This window comes from Ursus arctos, unplaced genomic scaffold, assembly GCF_023065955.2.
Source record: "Ursus arctos isolate Adak ecotype North America unplaced genomic scaffold, UrsArc2.0 scaffold_30, whole genome shotgun sequence".
Taxonomy (NCBI): Eukaryota; Metazoa; Chordata; class Mammalia; order Carnivora; family Ursidae; genus Ursus; species Ursus arctos.
The window spans coordinates 32,515,926-32,542,563 of NW_026622986.1; the positions used below are offsets into that span (position 1 = coordinate 32,515,926).

Genomic DNA, 26,638 nt, shown 5'->3' on the forward strand with positions numbered 1-26,638 from the left:
ATAAGGCAGCAGAATTGATAAGGTTCAAAACATATGGCTTGCCATATGTTAAATCATATTTTATAATAAAAATTATGTGACTAATATTGTGGATTTTACATAAAATAGGTCTCCTTGGCAACAAAAGCGTCTATTTGGGAAATTCAAAGTACACCTAAGACACCTAAAGGAACAAACAGCATGTAATAGGGACTAACATGATGATTGGGCGGTTTTGGATGGCCTAGGCTGATCCTAGGGGTCAGTCTTCCTCAGTCTCTGTCCCTCCCCCTGATTGGTGTGCCCCGTGGTGGAATGGCCAGCTCCTTTCTGTGGTGCTCAGTCCTGAAGGTGGGTCAGTTAGAGGCAGGGCTTCAATCCAAACACACTCTGCCCCCTGGCTTCTCCACCGTGATTTCAAATCCCTCTCCATCTCAGGGCCACTCCACCTCAGGGTCCTCTCCCATGGACAGCAGGCCTAATGGGGTAGTGGGGTCTTAACAGCTTGCTCTCCTGTTGGACTGTAATTTCAGAGCAGACCCACCGCAGACTGCTGGCTGGAGACCCACGGCTGGCTTCCATCTGGTCCCTGGTCCAGTGGGTACTGCGGAGATCTTTAGCTCTCTCAGTCCACACACTGTCTTTAGTATCCCCACAGTATTTGCATGGTGCCCCATTCCAAAATAAATATAGCTCTGTTCAGTAAGTAGTTAAGTCCAAAAAACTTGATACACGTTTATATCCTAACAACTTAGAGGCCCTTGGAAAAAAATAACACACGTAAGTTGAAAGAAAAATATTATTTTATCTTGTGTTAATTACCATTAGTGGAAAATGCGTACCTGTTGGGTGTTGTGCAATTTCTCAATCCTCATTTCTTGATTCACATTTTCATTGTACATGCTTTTTATCATACCGACCATCCAAACTCTTGCTTTGCAAGAGGTGACATTACCGAAAGGATTATAGTGTGATCTAATGTTGAAACTATTAATTATGCAAGCTAGTATTGCAGCAGTGTTTGACAGATGTCAAGTATCTCCGTTTTCTTCAAAGTTGGAAATATTGTGTGGTGCCCCATGAGTTTGCTTGGTCCCCAGGGGCAACTTCATGCAGTTTCTGAACCAAGTTAAGATAAAGATGGCAGGTTGCATGATACTCAATAACTTACATATCAGTAAATCAGCATGATTTTTTTTTCTCAGAAGGGATTAACGGGCATGGTAGAAAGGCAGAATATTAGAATAGTTCAATTGAGTTAATTATTAGGAACATGTAACAGTTGTAATAAAAGTTGTAAGAAAAGTTAACCATTGAGGAGAATTCTATGGGAGAGTTCAGTAGGAAAGGATGGATGAAAAGTATGTTGAGATAAGGAAAGTAGGTATGTCAAGAGTTTAAGGAAGCCAGAGTAGGGGCAAGACGAGAAGGGGTGACCACTCAATGTGGCTTTGAATGAGACTGCTCAGCCACGGGTGTAAATATTGCGTCAATGTTGGGGAGATGCCAATGGGAATCTTCTACTGTAACCTAGTACAAGGTGATGAGAACTTAGAATTCATTAGCCAGTGTCTGGGGGAAATGAGGAAAGGAGACAGCGCTGGGGGGATCTCCCTCTCGTCTCCTTAAGACTTTCCTCCGTCAATCGATACTTTCCCTTTCTCTCCTATAACTTTGTTGTAGACTCTCTAATTGCTTCTTTTCCATCAGCAGGAGCATGGACCCACTGAAATCTGACTGCTTGTTACTTCTACAAATGATGCATGTTCTCGCTCAACATTCTCCATGTTGCAGAACCCAATGGGGGATTCTTGGTCACTACCCTACCAAATCCTCACAACCCTGCCTCTGCTTCATGTCTCCTCTTTGGACACCCTTTCTTCATCTCCTTTGTGGATTTCTCTTCTTCTGTTACCTCTTTAAATATGGATTTTCTTAACAGCTCAACGCCAGTCCTCTTCTCACTCTGTAAATGGAGCCCATCCTCAAACTGGGTTCTCCTTTTACTTACTAGCCCTTTCTCCAGTCAGGCTTCCACCTCGCACTTACACTCAGCCATACTGAGCCCACTGCCATGCTTCAACTGACCACATTTTTTTATGCCTCAGTGCCCTTGCACAAGTATTCCCTTTCTCCGGGACCAGCCACATAACCTGTACAGACCAATGCAAACGAAAACACAGAGCTTCTTATCCAAAAACTACCATGAATTTTAAGATGGTGACATCGGAACACTGAACCAAATCATGGATCCTTTCTAAGTGAGGGCCAAGTACCTACTGAGGTCACACACTGCCTCATCTCCTTACCCTTCAGCACTCATCTCAAGCACTCTCTCTCCCAGGAAACCTGCCTGACCACCTGTCTCACCCATCTAAACCCACTTTCTCTGTCTCCTACTCCTCTGCATGCCTGAACCCCGGATGCTGCCCTCCTGACTGAATGGGATAGTCTTAGTAGCAGAGATTGTGTATCTTTTTATCTCCAGCACTTTGGACCATGCTTAGTAAAATTCAGTCCCCAGTGAAGGCAGGTAGTATGGAGGGTCAGAGAGGAGAAAGAAAAATGTACAAGGGCATAGATTTGGATGATGAGAAAAAGAGAACACAAATCCAAAGATATGATTCCATGTGAACTGCACACAGTTCAGGGAGGCAGAATGGGGAGCAAAATTATGAGTTGAGGGGAGTTGATAACACAGCACAGAACTGGTTGAAAATCCGAAAGTCCGACCTCTACGTAAACGGCCCTTGTTGAATCTGATTTGAAGTTTACATACAAAAATCGAAATAAGAATCAGGAGCATAACCTTCCATTTCCGTTCATCTTACTAAAAGCAAAACCAAGAGCACAGCTTCTCAGATGTGTTCCTGTTAAGCACCTGCTCTTTGTCCTGTTATGAGAAGGGGATGGTGTGCACTGTGGAAGAAGAGGTAGTGTGTTGGAGAGTCACGGAATCTTCTAGCTTGTATTTCCCCCGTTCACCCATCTGCTGCCCTATGGACCTTTCCAGGTAAGACATCTTGTAGCGGGAGATGTGATAACCAGAGTGCCGCACCCCGTGGTGCCGCCACAGACCATTGCACGCCTTTCTCATGCACGTGATGGTATGGCTGAACTAGCAAAGTGATACACTCAGGGCGAGGATAATCGACACACCGCAGTCAGAGCATCGTGGTGATTTTCGCGACATTCAGTCTTAATTCCATACAACACATTTCTCATGGAACCTATATCTAAAAATATCTTGCATTTGATCATCCTGCTATCAAACTGGCTGCAAGTGAGCCTCTCCATTTTTTAATAAAGGAGCATACTGTTGGCAGTAATACTGCAGCAAGAGTCCAGAACACTATGCCAGCACCATCGGATTTCTCAGAGGTGTAGTCTTATGCAACGAATCTGTCTGCAGAACCTGAGGGGGGAGAACAACCACAGGCAAATGAATTGAAAATTGTGAATGTGAGAACAGTTATAAATTGCACGTGTTGTTGGATGCTCTAGGCGATTGTTAGACTTTTTTTAATGTAAAAAATAATCAAAATAAAAATAAAGGAAAACAAGAGAAATATGTGATTGTTAAAAGAGCATACTGGCTTTCTCTGGTTGGTCCAGAGCTGGGGGGCAGAAACAGGGTAGAAGGTCGCTCTTGTCCCTGTCCTGACAGTTCTGGAATGATCCCTGAAGAGGCTGCAGGTCAAAGTCCCACTGCCATGTGTGGTCTGGGATTGTCCATGCATATATTCAGTCTCTTGATGATAATGAATTCTCAGAAGACCTCATGAGTAGCTCTATTCAACACCGGAGACTCATAGGGTTTAGGATGTGATGGGAGAAAGGGTGAAGGGCGCAGTATCCTTTTTGAGTGTCCACTATGTGACAAGAACTACTTATAGCACTTATTTTTATATATTGGATATTGAAAACAAAAAAAATTATATTACTCATATCATCCTGAGGTTGAGAAAAGCACTCACGAGAACACAGACAGAAAATGGCAGAGTAAGGTTTTTAAAAGTGCTAATTTTATTTGGCGGGAGAGGGCTTACGATGATTTCTAATGCTCCGTATGTGTATGATTCTATTATGAGAATACCGGTGTAAATGCATTACTGTGCTTTAATCATGAGTAACACGTAACACAACTCCGGCTTTCTTCCACAACAGAAGAGCTTTCCATTCCAGGACAATGCTTGCAGTTGGACCTAGACAGCCAAGGAGGTCACTGAGGCACCGTTTCCCTAAGTGTCAGCTTCCTTCTGAGGCTGAGGGTTCTTCCGTGGCTGCAAAGTGCCAGACAACAACCAACCGCCCTTGGGAAGGCAACAGCTTTCCTCACCCACGAATGGGGAGGAGATGGAGACAGATCGCAGAGGGACAAAGGCTTTCCTGCTGTGTCTTTTTCTCCTCAAAAGCACCAAGAAACTTTATTTTTCCCCAAGGAGAGGAAGTAATGGATACTGGAGAAGCAACGACAGTGTCCAAAATAATAAAAGAGGAAGACAACCTTCTTATATTAGTACTTATATCGTGAAAGAGTAAAGAGGATACTATCAATGACGGGACATTATTATCTCAAAGAATTTGAAAAGTGTCAATTTTTATGATGTCTTCGAGGGTTCAAGATATAGGATCCTAAGTTTTAATGTTTTAAGAGATTAACATTATTCTGATTAATAAAATAAATTCATGTCCAATGCCCCCCTGCCAGAAAAAAAAAGAAAAAGAAAGCAAAATTTAAAATCGCTGTAATCTCTGTGCTCAGAGAAAACCCCAAATAATATTTTTGGTATGTTTCCTTTCAATCTGGTATATGTGCATATTATATTATTATTTAAAGCGCCAATTCTCAGCTGTATTTATGTATCATAACTTTCAGGTTATAATTCGCTAACATTGTAATTCATTGTAATATGCAGTTCACTGTAATCTGTTTTTCTTATTTTTCATTTTATTTCCAGCGCTTTCAAATGAATGTTTATTTCATTGATTCTAATTCAGTAATACCAAAATTTTAGGCTATAGGGTTTTTTAACGTGGCTTGACAACAGTGAGCATATTTTTATGGAGTTCTGACTGTGGATATTTTACAGTCCTCATTCCCCATTTATCCAACAAGTACTTGGAATAATGATTTACAATACAAAAATGCTAGACTTCATTTTTTTTTTTTTGGTTATGTTGACTTTCATTATTATTTTATTGCATTGTATTCTAGAAAACATTACATGTGAAATTTCTGCTTTGGGGATAAATTGATCATTTGCTATACAGAACATGAGGTATTCCTCAGATGTAATGTCGTATCATTTTTTGTGACATTTCCATGGGGCATAGAAATGAAGTTCTATTCCTTGAGGATAGTGTCTCACAGGCTGGGGTTTTGGAAGTAGGGAAGGAAGCAGGAATGGGCTGAGGGTAGAGTCAGAGTGTATGCAAGTCCAAAAGGAGGGAAGCTCTGGAGCCAGCCCTAGTCCTGGGGGTTATTCAGTATTGAGGGGAAAGGCCAGACTTTATACTCCCCCCATAAGTCACTGGAATTGGCTGCCCCCAGGAAGGTGTCCCTGGAGCAAGGAGCTCTGCAGATGGGGCAAAGCCTGAAGGAGCTGACCAGTAGATGCTGACTACTGACAGTGGGGGCAAAATGTCTACCTTAGAGGAACAATGGATCTTCTTGTGTTGACCGCCATACAGTAGAGTGTCCTCACGAATTCTATCATTCAGACTTTCTATATTCTAGACTCAGTGTTTATTGTGTCTACTGGATTTATCAAAAACTCAGCTAAATGTGTTGAAGCTGTTATATTTTTTTATCAATATCACCTTACTTTTCTTTTAAAACAGTCACCTCAAAAAATTTCAGTTAACAAAAAGGTTGAAAATACAAAAAAATTCCATGCACTCTTCACTCAGTTTCTCCATTATAACTGTAATACAACATCACGAACAGAAAGTTAACACTAGTAAAATGAAATGTTGTCCACTCATCTACAGACCTTATTTGAATTCTGTCAGCTGTCCAACTATATTGCTCTTTTTCTTGCTGTTGTTGCAGGACAGAATCCCAGACCCCCATGCCTATTGACTATCTCGTGCCTCTAGGCTTCTCCAATCTGGGAGAGGTTATCAGTCTTTATTTGCCCTTCAGGAGTTTGAAATTTGGAAATGTGAAGTCTCCTGGCCACTTAGGTTCCAGAACCCTCAGGTTAGGTTTGTCTGGTGTTTTGGTTAAATTCAGGTTAGGCATTGTTTTAAAGGAATGTCATCACGATGGCGCCTTTCTCGGGGCATTGAGTTGGGAGCGATACGATATTGATATGTTTCATTACTGGTGTTAACTTTGACTACCTGGATAAAGTACAATTTTAATTCCTCACTGTAGCATTAATAAGTACCTTTTTTGGTGATATTTTAGAGTATTGAAATATTCTGTTTCTCTTTATACTTCTGCCACTAATTGTAGCATCTGTGATCATTCTTGCCTGAAACAAGCTTGATGGTAGTGTTTGTAAATGATGACTTTCTATTGTCACCATCATTCCTTCTATATATTTATGTTGGAATTACACTCTAAGAAAAAGTTTTCCCTTCTCCCCATTTATTTATTTTTTTTATATCAGGAGAGACTTATAAAATACCCATTTGTTCCTTTTACGAGCTATAATTCATTACTGTCAATTATTTCATAACTCAGATTGTCCCACACTTTCCTGGCATTTGTAAGTATTTTGGTCTACAGTTTTCTAACATGTTCTTAAGCACAACAATTTATACTTTTTTCAGTTTTCCCAATTTTATTGACCAATGAAAATCTACTAGTAACAGTGAAATACGTTTCTGCATGTATTTATATGATGTAGTTTAACAAAACCCATTGTTCTGTAACTACGGATTTTCAAAATGCTATAAAAAGTGCAGCAAATTATTATTATATGTACATGGTTCTTTGCTTCAATGGTCTTGACTTACTATCAGTTCCTTCTGCGTCTGTAAAAAATAATATAACCCCTGCTTCTAAAAAAAAAAGGCATCAAAGCAGTAGAACAGTACAGATAAAACTGATCCATTCAGGTCAGCTTTAATCAGAATTGTAAAATCAGCAGTATGAAAAGAAATATAGGAAAAACAAAATCTAGTTATAAAAAACAAGTTGCATGGGAATTGTAGCAAATTGTAACATTTATCAAGAGAAAACAGTGCTCATTTTTTTTTTAAGTTTCCTGCCTCCATTATCACTGTGTCTGGCAGTACTATCCTAACCCCTGTGTTGTTTCTATTTTCACTTGCTTGCAGTTAATCCAGGTCTTCGTTTTCCTCTGCTAATGCGATTTCTCCCATAGTTGTTATGTTCCTCTGGTCATTTTAATAAGAGGAAATTTGCACATCCACGCCTGTGTTACCATCTGATTTCGAGCTCCTTATGTTTGTTTCTAACAAATTACTATCTGTTAATACACAGACAATTTATGGTGGTGATGAGAATGAGCCTGGAAAGGATATGGTTTGAGGTTTATAAAGTAAACTCAGCTAATGTTGGTCCTGACTAATAAATCAACATCTAATGCTCTTCTATCAAACACTAATTAATTCTTCCTTTCCTCCCTCATATTAATTTCATGTCATTCCAAGTCTTTAGGGGAGAGTGCTTGCAGCTTTCAGCAGGAACACTCATGCCTTGCCAGAGATTTTTATTAATTGCAGTAAATGCAGTGATTTTGGACAACCAAATTTAGAAAAGAAAGATGAGTTTGGAAGACAGTTCCCCCCTTTGGCAAGTATGATATTTCAGGATCTCAATAAATCTTTTTGAATCTAATAGTACTGGAAGTCATTTTTCACATCTTTTCTAATACTCAGATATTCTGGTGATCCAATTACGAGGACCCTTATATTCCAACATTCATATTAACACTAATTTAGAAATACAAAATAAGTTCAACAAATTAGTTCGCTAACCCTATTCCTAAGAGGATATTTCACCCTAATGACAAAGACATATTTATACCTAATTTATAATAATACATAGCTAAAATATCCTTTAAATATTTAAAATTCTGGTAGCCAGCTGAATCTGCTGTATACACTTATAAATACCTTTCTGGGATATTTTAAATTTTTCTGAGTTTACTGATTTGAAAGACCACTCATAAATCATGTAAGGGAATCTTTCTAAATAATATGGTATAGTGAGCAGCTAAATAGAAAGTCAGGGTACTATATGGCTTGAATGGCTGGTAAGTATTATGTAAACTTAAACACCTTGGCCATTCATCATACTTTGTTCTGCGTGAAATGTGAGACAGATACTCTCTGCTTTCTTCCATGTATATTATGGAAATAGAAATAGTGTAAGGGAGGGAAAACCCAAAGAGGGGTAAAGTGCCTCGGATGCCGGCACGGGCCTGCAGTAATGCAATCTCCCTCAGTCCACGACCAAAACCACACACAAGTCAAGGTCAGGATTGGGACAGGGTGGCAGGAAATGGCAGGACTGCTTCCGCGGAGAGGGTAGCTTTCCTTGGGCCAGAAACAGGACAGTGCTGGGTTCTCTGTCCAAACTAATGCTAGCTCCCGGGTGTGCAGATTTTTCATTTTGTTTTAGAATTTGGGGAGTGCACAAAAGTTTTTAGATGTGTTATGACAGGCTTGGAGAGGCGCCCTTACTATAGTCTCTGTTAAGATCTGAGAACTTTGGCAGGCCCTGCTGCTGAAGTAGGGAATGAATCAAAGGCCTGAAGTTGGCCACAACCTTGGGCCTGGGTGCTTTTGTGTTAAGTATCCAACCTGCCTGAAGCTGGTTGGGCTGTTTGGTTCAAACTCAGGACCCAAGGCTCCCTTAGGATGGTAAAACCAGGTGGGCAAAAGGACTTGGAATGATGCTGTAGAAACCATGTGCCAAAAGGAATATAGCCGGTTGGGGAAACGGTATTATTTTCACATCCCCAAGGGAGCATTTAGCAGACCCTAAAAGGTAAAGCAGCTTCCAAAAGTTAAAAATATGAACAGGGGAAAACACACCGACTCAGCAAATTCGGCTCAAGGTGTGTAAAGTTCAAAGAAAGATAAACTACTGTAAAAGTTGTTGGTCTAGGGTCACCATAGCTCTTAGACGACAAGGTGCTAAAGGTGACGGGAGGTAGACACTCGGCTAGACACTGTTCATTTAAAAAGCAGATGCTTGAATAAATCGATTCTGTTAGGAACCTTGAAAAGGCAGGGGAACGATATAAAGCACAGGTGAACCTTTCTTGAGGTTTCAGTGTGGCTTGCTGGACATGACAATATGTGGAAATGTTTCACCTTTTAGCTTCTGTTTTGTTAGCAAAGTAAGCTCAAGAGTTCCCCAGACGTTATGTGGAACGATACAGACTAAGTACGTGTGTCGTTACCTCTAAATACCTACAGAATCTTCTACTTGCTCAACAACATTACGTCCCCCCAAGTCCCTATAGCTACACAATGACGTATCCAAACAATCCTCCTTGTTTCTTAAGACAGTTCTCTTCAAAACTCAGTTTATTAAGAAAGTCTTAATATTTCTAGTACTTGTGGGTTATATTAAAAACAGACTTCTGGAGGGAAATTTAGCTCAAAGGGTCTCATTCTCATGACTTTGAACTGCCTCTAAGAAGTGACACATAAGACACATTGTAAGAATTTCTAGCACATTTTCGGATTTTTTATCGCACGTAACACTACATGTCCGGTGACAGAGGTCTCCACATTCCTGTCACACCTTCCACAAGGGTGTAAGGGGCTTAGAGTCAGAACCCTTGTTTCATTATTGTTTTATCCCCTATGATAGCGTTTCACCATATTTATTCCTTGATGTTAACAAGGTTTAAGAGGAATGAAAAAAAATCTATTCATGTAAGAATAGGGGAACTGTGTGAAGGAAATTTAAACAAATTTTAAAATTTCATGTCCTATGAGTCTTCAAAAGCTGGAAAAGTTCTGATATAAACTCAAATATATTTCATTGAAAAAAGAAGACTGAAAAAACACTGAAGTATTTTGCCATTGCCACAATTAAGACACAGAATATGTTCTTCATGCCATACGACCTGTGGGCCCTGAGCTGTCATTCCCCTCCTCTACCCCAAGAAGAGGGTAATCATTGCTTTGCTTTCAGTGAGTACAAAACTTGTGTCTGCTTCAGAATGTTATACCAGTGGAACTATAGCATATCCTCTTTTTTATCTGTTTTCCTTTGCTCATTAAAGTATTTTGGATATATGTGTTATTAATAAAAATAAGACATTCACACTTATTACCTGGTAAGGTTTTAGTGAGTGAACACACACAGTTGGCTGATCTATTCTTCTGTGAATGGACATCTGGGTTGATTTTGGTTTAAGCTATTAAGTATAAAGTTACTTCGTACAAGTCTTCAGTGACGCGTTCTCAACCCTCTGCGGTGAATATCACCGGCTAGAACTGCTGAGTCACTCCTTCAGTTGTGTTTAACATTTGAAAACCTTTCAAGTTGTTTTCCATTTCTACCAGCAACTTCTGCGATGCCCTGTTTCACATCCTCATTAGCACTTAATGTTAATTGTCTTTTTAATTTTAGCCATTCTATTAGGTGTGAATATTTTATTTCATAAATTGTATTTTTCAGTTCTAAAACTGCCGCCTGAAATGGAAATAAAAATTTTATGGTTCTTCTTGTTAATACTTATTATTTCTTATTTGTTGAAAATGTTTTTATTTATTTATTTATTAAGAATACATATAATGTCTGCTTTAAAATTCTTGTCTGTTAGTTGAGATATCTGGTTCGTCTCAGAACAGGCTCTATTGATTTTCTTTTCTTCCGAGAGTGTGTTCTTTTTTTTGGATTCTTTGCATTGTCTGTTAACCTTGGATTACATCTTGGGTATTAATGAATTTCAACTTAAGGAGGTTCTCTATTCTATTACATTCCTCTGGTGAATACCGTTTAACATATGTTAGCAGATAATTTGTTTGACTCTGTTTGAGCCGCACACTTGACTCCTTAAGAGTCAACTCAGGTCTGAGTCAGGTCACTTGTCTTTAGCTGAGATGATCACTTTGGCCATCTTACACGTGGGTTTCGGAGCTCAGTCAGAGGCGGGCGTGGAAAGATTTGGGTGATCTTCTCTAGCTCTTTCCCTTAGGGCATCCTCTCCATCTCTTTAGCATTCACTTCCCAGCCCCACTTGTCAGATGTCCCAGGCTAGATAGACCGTGGGTGTCTTCCATGTCTGCTGTCCCACTGCCACTGTGCAGGCTACAGAATCTTCAGAGCTGGCAGTCTACAAAGCTCTCAGAAAGCGTGTACCCCTCACTAGGATCTTTCTGCGGCTGTCCACTTTTCAGTGTCTTCTGGTGGCTGTTTTTTGTATTATGTCCAACATTTTCAGTGGCTTTTTGCAGGGAATTACATGGTAGGGACCTCATTTGCTAAACTTAAAAATAATATTCATCCAAGTTGTAACTTATATTTTCACTTTTGTGGCATCATTAATGAACAGAATTCCTTAGTTTAAATGGAGACCAATGTATCATGTTATCTTTTTTTTTTTTTTCACTTTGCGGTTATTGCTGCTTCTGCTATATTTACCTGATCCAGGTACTTGACATTCCCTTTTATATTTTCTTCTAGAACGTTTGGTGTTTTAACTTCCTCATTTAGAACTACAATTAACCAAAGTTGATTTTTATATGTGGTATGAGTAATTGATCAGAACAGTGAAAACACTCTGATGGCTTGATTTTTTTTTTTTTAAGATTTTATTTATTTATTTGACAGAGATAGAGACAGCCAGCGAGAGAGGGGAGTGGGAGAGGAAGAAGCAGGCTCATAGCGGAGGAGCCCGATGTGGGGCTCAATCCTGGAATGCCGGGATCACGCCCCAAGCCGGAGGCAGACGCTTTAACCGCTGTGCCACCCAGGTGCCGCTGATTTTTAAAAAATATATAGTTAAGTAGCTATAGTTCAATGCAGCTAAGTAACTACAGAGAAAAAAATTCTAAATAAATGCTAAATATAAACCCATAATTTGTAAATTTCACTTATGATTAGCACTAACTCAAATATCTCCACATTAGATACAAGAATCAAAAATCAGCTTGCCACCAATTAATCAGTCTTCAAGTGAAAGTACCGACTATGTTGGACTGTTAAAATGACATCAACAAAAATGTTTCAATCAAATTAACTTTTCTCAGGCAACTAAATTAGGTTTCTCAAGTCAAGCATGTAATTATAATCCATTTCTCTCTGGTATATATACTTTACACATTAAGTATGCTTGAAATAGTTTCTATTTTGTGAATTAAAATAGAAGAATAAGCTTTAGTCCTTTCTCTTTATGAATGAAGCTCTAAACATGTAAGAATTTAGCAGCCCATCAAGACACTTTTATTCACTGTATCTGAAAATACATAAAATTATATTATGTCTACAAGCTTACAATATATTTTTAAAGTACCCTATAATCTCCTTAATTATTTACACACCTTAATAAGTAGTGTCTCCTTAATTACTTTTTATACATCCTTTTCTGTGTACAACAGAAAAACAGAGAAAATAAACAGCTAAGAAATAAAACTAATGATCAGAATATTAAAAAGAGAGTAATGACAGATGTTACATTAATCAACAAAACTATGACTTTTATAAGTATTATTTAAACTTAATATTTATTAATAGCTCCATAAAAAGCTTAGCTTTGTAAAAGATTATTTTCCCACAGAACTTAACATGTACATGAAATGCACAGTGTTTTTCCTGGTCTCGCCTATATTTAATTTTAAGCTTTCTAAAAGTAGGTTTCCTCTCTCACTGATCCCTTTTGCCCCAATGGTAATATTTTTCCCAAGTATGCTTAATGACCTTAATTGTATGGCAAAAAGAAATTGTCTCGTAGGTTGTGAAGGAGAAAAAGCTTCTATAGCTTGACACTTAGATATATATGGTACTTTGTGATAAAATAAACCAAGTCCTTTCTATGTGTCCAGCAGGAGCGGGGCCACAGTGAAGGAAATACAGGCGACTTTGGGTCTGGCAATGACTCTTCAGATGTAACACCAAAAGCGTGATCCATTACAGAAAAAAACTGATGCTAGATTTCATGAAAGTTTGGAATTTCTGCTCTTTGACAGATACTGTTAAGAGAATGAAAAGACAAGCCATGCACTAGAAGAAAATATTTGCAAAACACGTATCTCATAAAGGACTTATCTTCAAAATATGTCAAGAAATCTTTAGATTCAACAGTAAGAAAACAAACATCCCAACTAAAAAGAGGAAAAGATCTGTACAGGTACCCCATCAAAGAAAGCATAAAGATGGCAGATAAAGCATCTGGGGAAATGTTTAACACCGTGTTATCTTCAGGATCTTAAATGCATATTACTAAGTGAAAGAAGACAATCTAAAAAGACTCCATACTATTCCATTGCAACACGGAATTCTGGAAAAGTAAAAAGTACAGCGACAATAAATTATCAGTAATTTTTAAGGGTTTATGGGGGAAAAGGGAGATCTACAGTGGAAGCACGGGATGTTTTTAGGTCAGTGAGGCTATTCTGTATTATACTCTAATGGTGGGTACATGACATGATGCACTTGCTGAAACCCTCAGAGCTATAAAACACAGGGTGAACCCTAATGCCAACTGTGGACTTTAGTTAATGATAAGGTATCAATCCTGATGCATCATTTGTATGAATATGCTATATACTGATGCAAGATATTAATAATAGAAAAAAACATATAAGCAGGGGTAGGAATGCATGAAAACTCTGTACTATCTGTTCAGTTTTCTATATAACTAAAATTTCTCTAAACAATCATATCTGTCAATTAAAAAAAAGTTAAATGTACAATTGTTTCTTTTACCAGCAAAGCATATCTCAAAAAAATTTCATATTGTCTGATTTTAATGGGTTTTTTTGGTGAATATAAAATATGATTTTGATTTCTGTGCGTATTGCTAAGACTGAGAATTTATACGTATTATACAAAAACGCATGAATCCTTACAAGAGTGAGTATTCTTCAGTATTTGGTTTTAATACAAACGCATTACAGTAAGCTTGTTTTATAGTCACTTACTAACTGATTTTACTATTCGTTTGTTTGATCTGTCAATTACCAAAAGGTCTGTATGGAATCTCTAACTATGATGGATTTTTCAGTTATTCCTTGTATTTCTGTCCATATTTGCTGTACATAATTGGAAGGAACATTACTTAGTGCATGAAAGTATAGGATTTCATATTTTCTTGGTGAATTCAAAATTTTTTATCATTCTTTGATAGCCCTCTTTAACTTGAATAATTGAAGTTTTGGCCTAAAACATATTTCACACGATGATAATATAGTGAGACCAACTTTCTTTTGCTTAGTATTTGCTTTACAGTTGATATATCATTTTTTAATTATTTTTCAATCTTCTCTGTCCTCAAGTTTTAAGTTTGTCTCTCGTAAATGGCATATAGATTGATTTGTTGGTTTATTTATCCATTCTAACCACTGTGTCTTTTAATTGCCGAGCTAAGTCGTTGACATATGTTGTGATTATAAATATATTCGGAGAGTTTTGTTGAAAATAAAGTTTTCGGTTGATAGTTTCATTGTTGCTCATGAGAAGGTACATTTAACTTTCTTGATCTTTTTCAGGCATTCTTTGTTTAACTTTGTCTTGTTTATTCCCTCTTTTTCCGTTAACACCTTCTCTTTGTCTTTGGGGTTTAATGTTTCCGTGCAAAATGGCTAGTTTTACTTTCTCTACATTTGTTGTTTGGAATTCACTGGGTCCTGAGCTAGAGTATTAACACTTACCAGACATTTTCCTGCCATTCTCTGACTGCCGTCCCTCCTCCAGTCAAACTCTTCTCTCCTCCAAGAACTCCAGTTCAAACGTTAGATGGCTTCCTCTAGCGTCAGTTTCTCTTCGCTCGTCTTCCACATTGTCAACCTCAGTCTCTTCCGCCATCTTGAAAAATATTTTCAAATATACAATGTATTTCTTGTTCTTCTGTCATCTAGATGAACTCCTGTTAAACCTGATTTTTTTTAAAAAATTTCATTCATTTTATTTTTCAGGCCTAGGTTTCAATTTTTTTTTAATGTTTCATCATTTTTATATACGTTGGCTCTTTAATTTTTCTTTTAATAACTTTTTAGCTTGCCTTCTTATGTGTCTTGTGATTTTCTTTTTAACTTCCAGCTTAGCTTTCTTACAAGTTTTTACATGACAATATTCTGCAGAGTGAGTCCAAGTGCTATTCCTTCAAAAGCGATTGCATTTTCTTCTTATGTATACCATAGACCTGGGGCCAGAGAAAAGTAATTTTTCTTGTAGAGGAAAATTCAGCCCTTAATTTCCTACATGGCTTGGCTTTCTCCTTCCGCCCTGGTCCGAGGCCCTTTCCTATTTTATTCTGTGGGGTAGGCTCTTCTTCAGAATTCCACCACAGAGGTGTAGACTTGGGGGTCCTTTTAGACTCTATACCTTGGTCATGTCCTTCTTTATCTTCAGTTTTTAAATCAAAACTCAGGTTTGCCAGGTTTTATTAGATATCTTTGAGTAAAATCCAGTGTCCTGTTTTCCTTTTGGGTCCCATTTGTACGTTGGTTTTCAGTTTTTCAGAATGCTTTACTTTCTTGAGAGCTGACTAATGCAGTCTATGTGTCTTTGTGTGTGTGTGTGTGTGTGTGTGAGTGTGTGAGTGTGAGTGTGAATATGTGTGTGTGAGTGTTTACATTGTCTTCCAGCCTTTTGAGTGGTGTTTCAGCAGAAGGGTTTCATGTAGGGCACCTGACAGCTATCCTTTCTCTTCTCCTTTCTGTGGTCGTTACATACTTCTCTGAACTCTCCATCCAAACTGGCCTGTCCTTCTATTTGTGGGTCAGGGCTTCAGGTTATTTCCTCTTGCTGCTCATGAAAACGAACTTCTCCTAGCACTTCCAGGCAAGATCAATTACTATATACAATGCAATGGTAAAGTTACTGTCATCACATAAGGAGAAAGCCACTGGGATTCAAATCTACAGGGTCAGTCGTGTGCCTTTGGCAGGGTCCTTTGGTATCCAGGTAGCTTTGCCCACCTTTTCTTCTATAAAAGCAGGGTGCAAAGATCACGTGAGACACTGCGTGCGAGACCACTTCCTTGTAAGCGATTCCCCCTACAAGTACAAGCTATTTTGGTTTTTCACCTGAAGAACTTCAAAGTCCTAAAATTAAGTAAGCCAAAGCCATAAATAATAGGGATAATTTTAAGGAGTTATATAAATTTATAAGTAAAGATTTTTTTTTTTTAAAGATCACTGGGGTTTTAGTACCTCTCTTAGAACTTACATGCTTTATTCTGTCTGCTTATACATGTGCAGAGAATATGTTTTACACCATAAATGCGTCATCTGTCCTCGTGAATGTTTGTAAAAGGCAGCAAAGGAAATCTCCTTTGTAATGTAACTTCCTTATCATCAGCACTGAAATGGAACCATAAACCATGGTTAATTTCATTTCCAGAATTTTTATAATAGTAGGACAGCTGTTCAGCATAACTTTTCCTGTTGCTTTTCAATTTATGATACATATGATAAAATAAATTTGGAAGTAAAGGCCAAGAAGCTTGGATGAACTTTATGAAATTTAATTTGGCTGTGTCACGGGCTTATTTTTCATCGGAACATTTTCAGTATCATGGACACTGGTTTCAAGCCAGTTATCAGTTTCCCAACCTGGTTTAAGATACAATTTCAAAACGAAGCTGAAAGACAATAATTGTATGAAAAGCTGGCTTAGAAATTCTCATTGGTAATATGTGTTGGGCCAAAGGGTGGATTCTGTTTTTGTAAATCCACTACTTATGTTGCCCATTTTGATACTCAATGCTATTTTTCAAATCAAATATTCTACTGGTAAGAAAAGAAATATTCAAATGTACCAACATTAATATTTTGCAGAAAATTCCTATCTCTATGACCATTGTTGCATGTTAAAACATAAGAAAGCCCTGAGCCCAGAGTTTTGAAACTGGAGAGATAATCATTTGTTCAGGTGTGTAAATGGAAATTAATGTAACAATGGGATTGATTATATTAAGTTAGTGTTTCAGCTTGACAAATTATGATTATAAATACATGGCTTCCATTTCTTGCATCTGTAAAGAACGGCCGGAAGTGGAAAAGGATGCAGCTAGTAAAGATCAGACTAGACCACTAATTCTTCTTCTTGAAACACTTTCAGAAAACAGAATTTACATTATTCATAGTGCTTAAAGTGCCAAGGAACAGCCAAACTTCAGTCTCAGCTGGCCTCCAACACCTGGTTTTTAACCACATCATTTTTTCCCCCTTCTTTTTTGGTAGGATGATAAGCATTTTGAAATTCAGAAAGCTTCCTTCCATGAATTTGAAGTGTGGGTGGATCTCAGAATACCAAGGATACAAATGTGTTGAGAAATTACATTAACTTTAGGGTTTTAGGACTTCCTCTCCCTTTCAGAAAGAATCATACCTTTAATCACTATTTGTTCAGAACACTTTGAACATTACAGCAGTCGAACAAGAAGGCCTATTGATAGGAAAAATAGCTCAATCTATGTCCCATTTCCAGGGGACGGAAGATCATGTCTCAGATTGGAAGTGAGAAAACTTTCTTTAAACAGGAGCCAATAGCAACATCTGTGTACAACTCATCCTGACCTTGAACCAGCTCTTTCCCATATTTTAGAATGTGCCCATTTCCTCACATCTTCCTTTCATTTCGTAGGCCCCGGCGGCCGAGCGTGGCGAGAAGGACTACTCTGCAGTCATTTTAATTTATCCAGAAGCAGGACATTTGCAAAATCCCTTAAGAACACATCCTCACGGATTTGTGGCTCAATTAAGCAGATTGAATTAGTCTAGATAGACTGGCGAAGGAGCACATAAGGGCTCAAATCCCGAAAGATTCCAGGATCTCGTGCAGTTTGCTGTACCAAAAAGCCTCATTTCTTTGCACCGAGACATTTTCTTCAAAACATTTGGAGAGCAAACTGCATCTCTGACAAACGATGTAACTACAGTTGAATTTTGCAGCCCCAGGTTTTCTCCATACCCTGTCTTCAGGAACATGGGTAGAGGGTCGGGTCACACGGTCAATATCCTTGTTATCTGATGCACAGCAGACTGAAAGCTCCTTTTCCACTCAAGTGTAGCCAGAGGTCAAGGTGAGAGAAGTTCAGTTGCCTGTAACCCTCTGTTGTTCCCCCCACAGCAGATATTCTTGGTTGGGTAAAAATGATGGGTGGGGCGCCTGGGTGGCGCAGTCGTTAAGCGTCTGCCTTCAGCTCAGGGCGTGATCCCAGCGTTCTGGGATCGAGCCCCACATCAGGTTCCTCCGCTAGGAGCCTGCTTCTTCCTCTCCCACTCCCCCTGCTTGTGTTCCCTCTCTCGCTGGCTGTCTCTCTCTCTGTCAAATAAATAAATAAAATCTTTAAAAAAAAAATGATGGGAACTCTTGAGTGTTTGAGGTCCTATTTGGTCCCAGACACAGTCCTAACTTTTGTCTGCTTTGCCTAATATGATTCTCAACACTACCCTATAAGGAAGGTCCCAAGAAGAAAAAAAGACTGAGGTATTTTTTTTTAAAGGATGAAAGTAGGAGGAAAGAGGGAGAGAAAAGGCAAAGATGAGGAGGAAAAGGAAAACTCGTTCAAGAGCACGTAGCTGTTATAGGGCATATTAACCCTTTATGCAAGGTCACGTGGCTAGCAGAATTGGCAGAATGAGTAAATATGTGGTTTGTGTGACACCAAAACTTGTGCTGTTTACTGCTCATGTGCATTGCCTAGGGCGCTGTGGGAGAGCTTGATGACGGTCCCCTTACCTTCTGGACACAGTAGGACATATTTCTTTGTCCCCCTTGCACTTAGAGGTGATCATATCCTGAGTTCTTGCCAGTGGAATATGTTATCACTTCATGGTCTGTCCACTAAAACCTTTCTTATAAAATCGTCACCCTCTTTCCCTATTAGAAGGCTGGAGGAAGGACTCCGAGGTCATGGGGAGAACAACACCGCATAACAGAAGGAGTCAGGGTCTCTGAAACACTACATAGAAGGTTGTCTTAGAGAAATGCTTGAAGAGCAAGTAAACTTCTACTGGTGAAGGGCTGGGCATTGGGGGTTGTTTATTAGAATGCAGAGCCAGGGAGATGGAGCAGCACTGCACATCCCAACCTCCTCTGGCCATGTCTCTACCCCCATTTTCTCTATTTGACAACAAAGCCTATTCAGGTCAACTAAACCCTACCAGGGCGTTAGCCTCTCACACTTAGCAATGCCTCTGTCCCTGAAGACCAAGTCCTGAAAATTTAACACCAGCAGGCATATCAAGAAAATGTGTCAGGGAAACACCCTCGCCCTCAGCACATCCTACCGCGTAGGCAGTTGCCTGTTTACAGACTGGATGGCTCAGTCCTATGTGCCTTCCATTCCATGCTCTGCCAACACTGTGAAACACAAGTAATAAGCAAAATAAGGTGACGAGTCTGCATGATTCTTAATATTGTATTGTGCATCTTGGATGCAAGCACAGTGCACTATTTGTTACTCAATGTAAAGTTGTAAGAGAGAATAAACTCTCTCCCCACCTTCCCAAATACAGACAAATACTTATAACTTCTATGGAAAATCGAAAAAAACAGCCATCTCCAAAGAGTGTGCCAATGAAAGCTTCACCCCCTCATAGATTTCTATGATCACAGGCCTCAAGTTGAGTTCTCAAGCCCACAAATTACAATACTCACAGCAGGGTAACATCTCCGCGCTGCTGTTATGGTTATTAATGCAGTTACTACTGAGAATTCTGTTGGCTGCATGCTTGACTAAGGATATGAGTTTATCTTCACTATATCCCTGGTGGGTGGACAGGTGATGACTTTTATTAACACCATTTCAGTGATGAAGGAGCCAGGAAAGAATGCAAAGGCATTTCCCAGCATAATACAGCAAATATAAAGCAGAATTAAGTTCAGAACTTAGAGTATTTCAATTGTTAGTGTACACTTAGCCTGTGATTCCCAGCCGTACGAGTGCTGGGACAGAACCTCTGTTATTGAGCAAGATCTCCAAGGGCGAAAAAGAAAAAAAAATGCTAATGGCCCTGGTAGTGGATTTTAAAGACTCTCTGGCCTTTTATTTTAGTGTATAGGTATGTCCTAACAGAGCTGTGGTGTGAAGGAGGAGAGGATCAGCTTGAAATACATTTCCTACAAAGGACATTTCAGCATGGATCTAGGAAGCATGCAGAATGTTCCCCAGCATTCATGGCATAACACTGTGAGTTTATTTCTGATCTGGCATTGGAAAGACTTAGCATACTAATTCAGAACCATTCAAGGAGAGGACTCCCTGCCCAAATCACAGCTAATGCCAATGTCCCCCATTTCAAAGGCTTGCTACACGTGTAAGGTGAAAACCACCCTCCTTAGTCTCACTTGGCAGGTCCTCAGTGATCCATCCCCAAACTCTCCTTCCTGATACATGCTCCTGCCACATATAAACATATTCTGAACTATACACCAATCACCCTATTTCTTATCCCATTAGTTTCCTGAAACTCCTCTGTCTTCATACATTTTATTATGTTTATTCCATCCACTGGGGATTATCTTCATGTGAATCTACATGTCAGAGTCCTTTTTCATACTTAAAAGACCTTCTCTGAAATTTTGCAGCTTCTCTTGAATCACAAAATTACCTTTATGAGTCATTCATTTCCTCTCTTGCTTCCCATAAGATTTATCAATGGCTTGTGAACTCTTGGAACATAAAAACTGTCATGTTCATTTTTTTTTTTTTTCCCAGAAGAACAAGCATTGGGGCGCCTGGGTGGCACAGCGGTTAAGCGTCTGCCTTCGGCTCAGGGCGTGATCCCGGCGTTATGGGATCGAGCCCCACATCAGGCTCCTCCGCTGTGAGCCTGCTTCTTCCTCTCCCACTCCCCCTGCTTGTGTTCCCTCTCTCGCTGGCTGTCTCTATCTCTGTCGAATAAATAAATAAATAATCTTAAAAAAAAAAAAAGAACAAGCATTGTATTTTGTATGCAGCAAATACTCAATTAAGTACTTCTTGTTTAACCAGTTTTTAATGTAGCTTCTTGCTTCTTCAAGTTTTGTGTTTTGTTTTTACAGAGAAGAGGTAGACTTAAGGTTTGGAATGAGACATGAATTCTTTATAGAACACAGAAGGGTAACAGGGTCTAGAAAATACTGTATGTATTTGGTGGCATTAGTCATTTTGGATCAAGGATTTTTTGTTTGTTTGATTTGACTATTGCTTATTTATTTTATTTGATCCTTCCTCCATTATATGCATGTTAGGATTTCCTGTTTTCCAAAGAAGTTGCTAGCACATCGGGTGCTATTTTTTTCTAGGTCTTTAAGAGACTATTTATTTATTTATTTATTTATTTTTAAAAAGATTTTATTTATTTATTCGACAGAGAGAGACAGCCAGTGAGAGAGGGAACACAAGCAGGGGGAGTGGGAGAGGAAGAAGCAGGCTCATAGGGGAAGAGCCCGATGTGGGACTCGATCCCGCAACGCCGGGATCACGCCCTGAGCCGAAGGCAGACGCTCAACCGCTGTGCCACCCAGGCACCCCCAAGAGACTATTTAAAATTACATCCACATACCAATAATGTGTGAGATTGACCTGCAGAGTCCCTTTTAGAAAGGTGAAAAGATACATTCTCATTTCTAAAGGAATAGTTATACTAAAAAAATAGAGAAAAATAAAAAAGGATGCCTAAGTTGAACTTTGCTAGAAAAAAAATATAGCCAAAGTCATTAGTATGGAAATAATGATCCTTGTAAGTTACTGGAGCTGGAACAGCTATCACTCCAAAAATAAATTGTAAAAATACAGGCGATTTCAAATGTTTTGTCCAGCTTATTATGTAAGCAAGGTAACACTGCACGGATTATTCCCACACCTTTAGACTTTGGGGACATCCTGTCCTTTGAGATTTATATAAAATTGCTCAAATTTCTATCCCATATTGGATGGGAAATTCAACATTAATATCCAAATTCATACGCCCATGGTCTCTTGGGTTGGGAAGAGATGGCTCTAACGGAGGCTATGGTACTCGTCATGTGTATTTATAACTCCCTTTAGTTGTTATATGTACAGATATTAGAAATTCAATGTAATTAATCCATATTCAAAGACACAAACATCTATCAGAGAAAAGAGTTTACAGAAATAAAGTTTGCTGTTGTTGGTGTTGCATTCAATAGACTCTAACGGGAGTTAATAATAACAAAGAAAAATGGGTATAGAGGAAGAATTTCTGGTGGTATTTGGGGAATTTAAAAAGCCAATCCTTAAGGTGTAGGAGTACTAGGCCACATAATAAATCTTCACTTCGGAGTGGTGTTATCAACATGATTTTGCTGCCAAAATATCTGTACCTATTATTTGTTTTTCTATGTAAATTCCAAAGCCTGGGAGAAACACGAATGACCCAAATTAGAACGAGGGTCCTATAACCAGAAAGTCTATTCCTGTTTTATAATTAGGCCAGGGAGGAACACAAGGAGCTGCTCAATCGCTTCTGTGGAGTTGCCTGTGGGAATGAGGCTAATGGTCACACCGTGGTGTCTCACTCATAACCAGAAGAAGGCAGATGATGAAAGGCAAGCGTGTCGTCTTCAAATAGGAGGGCCTTTTATATTTCAAGGATAGCATGACATCTACCGTGTGTCATGTCCGTGGCAGATGTAAGAGTTAAACGTCATGATCTGACCCATGTCATATCTGAACAGACCATGCCGTAGCAGAGCTCCCTTGCTCTCACAAGATTACAGACAGGGATTCAGAGCTGGAATTTGAGATTAGGGAGATACAATAGGACATACTGGCCTAACAGAAGATATTACCACATAACAAACCTACGCTCTCCATTAAAATACAATCCTGAACTAAATCACTGGTTGAGTTTAACAGCGAGTTGTATTTGATAGTAGAAAAATCAATGCACTTAGATGTGGACCAACTTATATTGTGCAACTTGAAGGAAACTGAGAAAGATATTTATAGTAAATAGTGGCAAAATTACATGAGAAATAGGCAAACTCACAATGAGATAAAAATACTAACTTAGAAATCAGAGAATCTTGGCAACATGAACAATAAATGTGACTTTGTGAATATCTGTAGGGCTCCATACCCCGTTTTTGCAGTTAACTTCAAGGTCAAGTGAGAAGGATTGTAAGCAGCTAGCTTTCCACCGTGCTGACATCATCAAGGCACCTAACTTTGGGCAGAGGGAACTCTTCACCAGTTTCCTGGCCTAGCAAGCCACGTCCTGCAAGATAGGTTTGAGTTATGTATTTCCTTTTTCATGGTCATCAAGCAGCCTGAGTCTTAGTCCCCACTGACGCTAGAAAAGTGATGTGATGATGCACAGACATTCTCCTGTGACATCAGCAAGAAAGTGTTAAGGGAAATGACCATAGACATCCCTGGACAAGACAAGACCATTACCTTGACTTGGAGACAGGTAGCTGTGAACTTGGCATTGTTACTTTCCCATCCTGCTTATCTGTCCTGATGACAAACTTAACACTTAAGGGGAGTTTGCATGCTTGCTCCAATGGGCTGTGCCAAATGAGCCCAAAGGGGAATAGTTCTTGCTGAAAACAAGCACTTACTTCTCAGATAGGTTCTCCTGTGAATTAATAGCAAAAAAAAAAAAGGAGGAGGGGAAGGAGGAGGAGGAGGAGAAGTAAAGGAGGAGGAGGAGGAGGAGGAGGAGGAGGAGGAGGAGGAGGAGGAGGAGAAGAAGAAGAAGAAGAAGAAGAGAAAGAAAGAAAGAAAGAAAGAAAGAAAGAAAGAAAGAAAGAGAAAGAAAGAAAGAAAAGAAAGAAACTTTCTTGGTAGCTTGCTTTCATTTATATCCTCTCATAGTTTTCAGGAGTACTTTACTATACCAGTGTTAGAAATACAAACAAAATTTATGAATTCCATGGGATGAATACTTGAAGTAATAACATTTGCCATGTGAAGTGGTATCAGATTTCTCTTACACACAGGAACCCTCCAGGCAAGAATATCATCGCACTAACAGGGAGTCCTTTCGTTGTATGGCTGTGCGGGCGTGACCCTGATGAGAAGATCTTCAGACTTCAGCTTTGGTTTAGAATTCACTGACAGTTTGAGTGTGGGCTCAATCTTTCGGCTACTACTGGAACCCAAGCTGCGTGCTGAGTTAATAGAAACACCAGGGCTTCGAGCCTGTTTTGGATATTTCTAGCTCTCTCCATTTTATTTTCATTGATAAATATTATTTTTGTATCTTGACCCAACGTTTATTTGCATAGGAATTATTTGCGTACTAAGATCATTTTGGTGAATAAAAAGACTGGGAACACTGGGAATCAATTACTTCCCATTAATCCTCGGTTAAGCTGTGCCCTTTAAAAACTGACAAAATCCCCCTTTTCTTTATTCTTAAATCCGATATAGCTTTCTGTTGCTTAACTACTCATTTTTTGCCTCTCAATAAACACAAAGAACACTTTCTATTTCTTGCTGTAAGTTAGTGCTATTTATATTTTAGAAATCCCAGACCCCTTCACAAGTCACTTGAGACCCAGTGGCAAGAATGAATTACCCTGAACTGTCTGTCTCTCTCCTGACAGGTCTGCCTGAAAAGCAGCTTGCCTGGAGCTGAATTCATTGTTACTTCGCTGAGAGCTAGCTAGCAAGAGACACTTTTACAAATTTTTAACATAAGGCATAAGATGAAATTCAACAGACACTGATTTTTCCTTTTTTAAAAAATTCCTGACTTTGACCAAATTTAGAGGCTGACATATTTTGAATTGCATAGTGTACATACTGTTGTATTTCTTTGAAATTTAATCTTATAATCTTTGCTCTAGGGAATCATTGCTCTAGGGAGAAATATATTAAGGTTTATTGGCAAACACATTTCCCCTGATTTCCTTTTACCCTAAAATAAAAAGATAAAATAAGACTTAGCACACACGTTGGCATTTAGTATTTAGTATGGCTTTGACCTTGCCTAGCCAAATAATGATTGGTACCCCTAGCAACCAATTATAATACATGTCTGGATAGTGTGCAATTTTATTTATTTATTTATTTATTTTTTAAAGATTTTATTATTTTTTTTATTTATTCAACAGAGATAGAGACAGCCAGCGAGAGAGGGAACACAAGCAGGGGGAGTGGGAGAGGAAGAAGCAGGTTCCCAGCGGAGGAGCCTGATGTGGGGCTCGAACCCATAACGCCGGGATCACGCCCTGAGCCGAAGGCAGACGCTTAACCGCTGTGCCACCCAGGCGCCCCGGATATTGTGCAATTTTAAACTAGTAGAATGGCTGAACTGGAGTTGAAACAGCAAAAAATGTTTATTTTCTAGACTAATGATATAATTTGAATATCTGCAGTGAATGTTAGAGTATGTTAACCAGAGTCAATTTTATTAAACTAATATGGAAGTCCATGTTCTCTTATTCATCCTAGAAATAAATCTGTTCTGATTATCTCCATAATAATTACACAACTTGTGATACAGTGTTCATTTCTGACAATCGACCCTGCATTTCTTCATGATCTCTGTGTTCCTTGAGTAAAGCCACAGGGAAACAAACACATAGTTGAGATGCTCAGGGTTCCCCGTGTGCCCTGGGGAATGTCAAAGGTAAACGTTTTTCTAAATGTTAGCACTCAAAATCCTCCTTTTACATTGAATGTTCATGTTTCAGGAGACAGAATATCCAACCCTGCTAACATTTGAATCAGTAGAACCTGCAATTCTTGCCTGTATTTGAAATTTTAAAATCAACTCTTAGCACAATGCTTCTCCCAGTTCATGATGGTAATAATGGAATAATAATAACTAATATTTTTTCAGCTCCTTGGAATGTGCCATACATCGTATTCAGCAGTCTTTTTCCTTACTGAATTCTCACAATAACCACACGAAGGTAGCGGGTCTATTTTACAGGCAAAAAAATGCATAGACTTATCACAAAGTGAGTCCATGGTGAATTTCCAATTCAAAGGAAGACATCTCCAACCCAGTGCCTGAAGTCGTCCACACCAAATGCTTTTGTTAATCATCAGTTTCGTAATAATAAAAAAATAATAATTTAATAAAAAATATTTCTGTTGAGGTTCTCCTTTTAAGTACTTAGTGTAACACGTTTCTTAATAATTGTAGCCTAGAGCTCTGATCTCATCCTAGAGCCACATTTCCCATTTTTACTACACCAAGTCCTCTTGGTTTCTCACTGTATGATTTTCTCCAATACATTTATTTCTCTCCCTCTCCCTCGATGCAGCATAATTCAACCTACAAACCTATCTTGCCGGATTACTGAAAAAAAAGTTTTCTAAGGGGTCTCCCCTGCATTACTCGGCAGCATCTTTCCATAATCCGTTCCCTACAACCATAGGCGTCTTTTTAAAACACAAATTTGATGTCAGATACCTACTTTAAACAGTTCATTGGTGCTCCGTGGATCTTAGGATGGCACTAGAATTCTCAACATGGCTTGAGTGATCTTGAGTCACCCCAAGCTCTTTCTCTTCCAGCCTCAATGGGGGCCCGGCTTCGCAGTCCCTCCTATGCATATTGCTGTCCCAGGCCCGCGCAT

At 39.0% G+C, this 26,638-nt stretch overlaps 1 long non-coding RNA gene across 1 annotated transcript; it reads right to left on the bottom strand.

Annotated features, from left to right (window-relative positions):
* Positions 1-764: 764 nt before the first annotated feature.
* Positions 765-26,638, bottom strand: LOC130542196 (uncharacterized). The gene is made up of 2 exons (XR_008956570.1): positions 26,477-26,638; positions 765-3,394 (listed from the first exon to the last, which is right to left on the bottom strand). It is a non-coding gene; the product is annotated as an uncharacterized LOC130542196 (long non-coding RNA).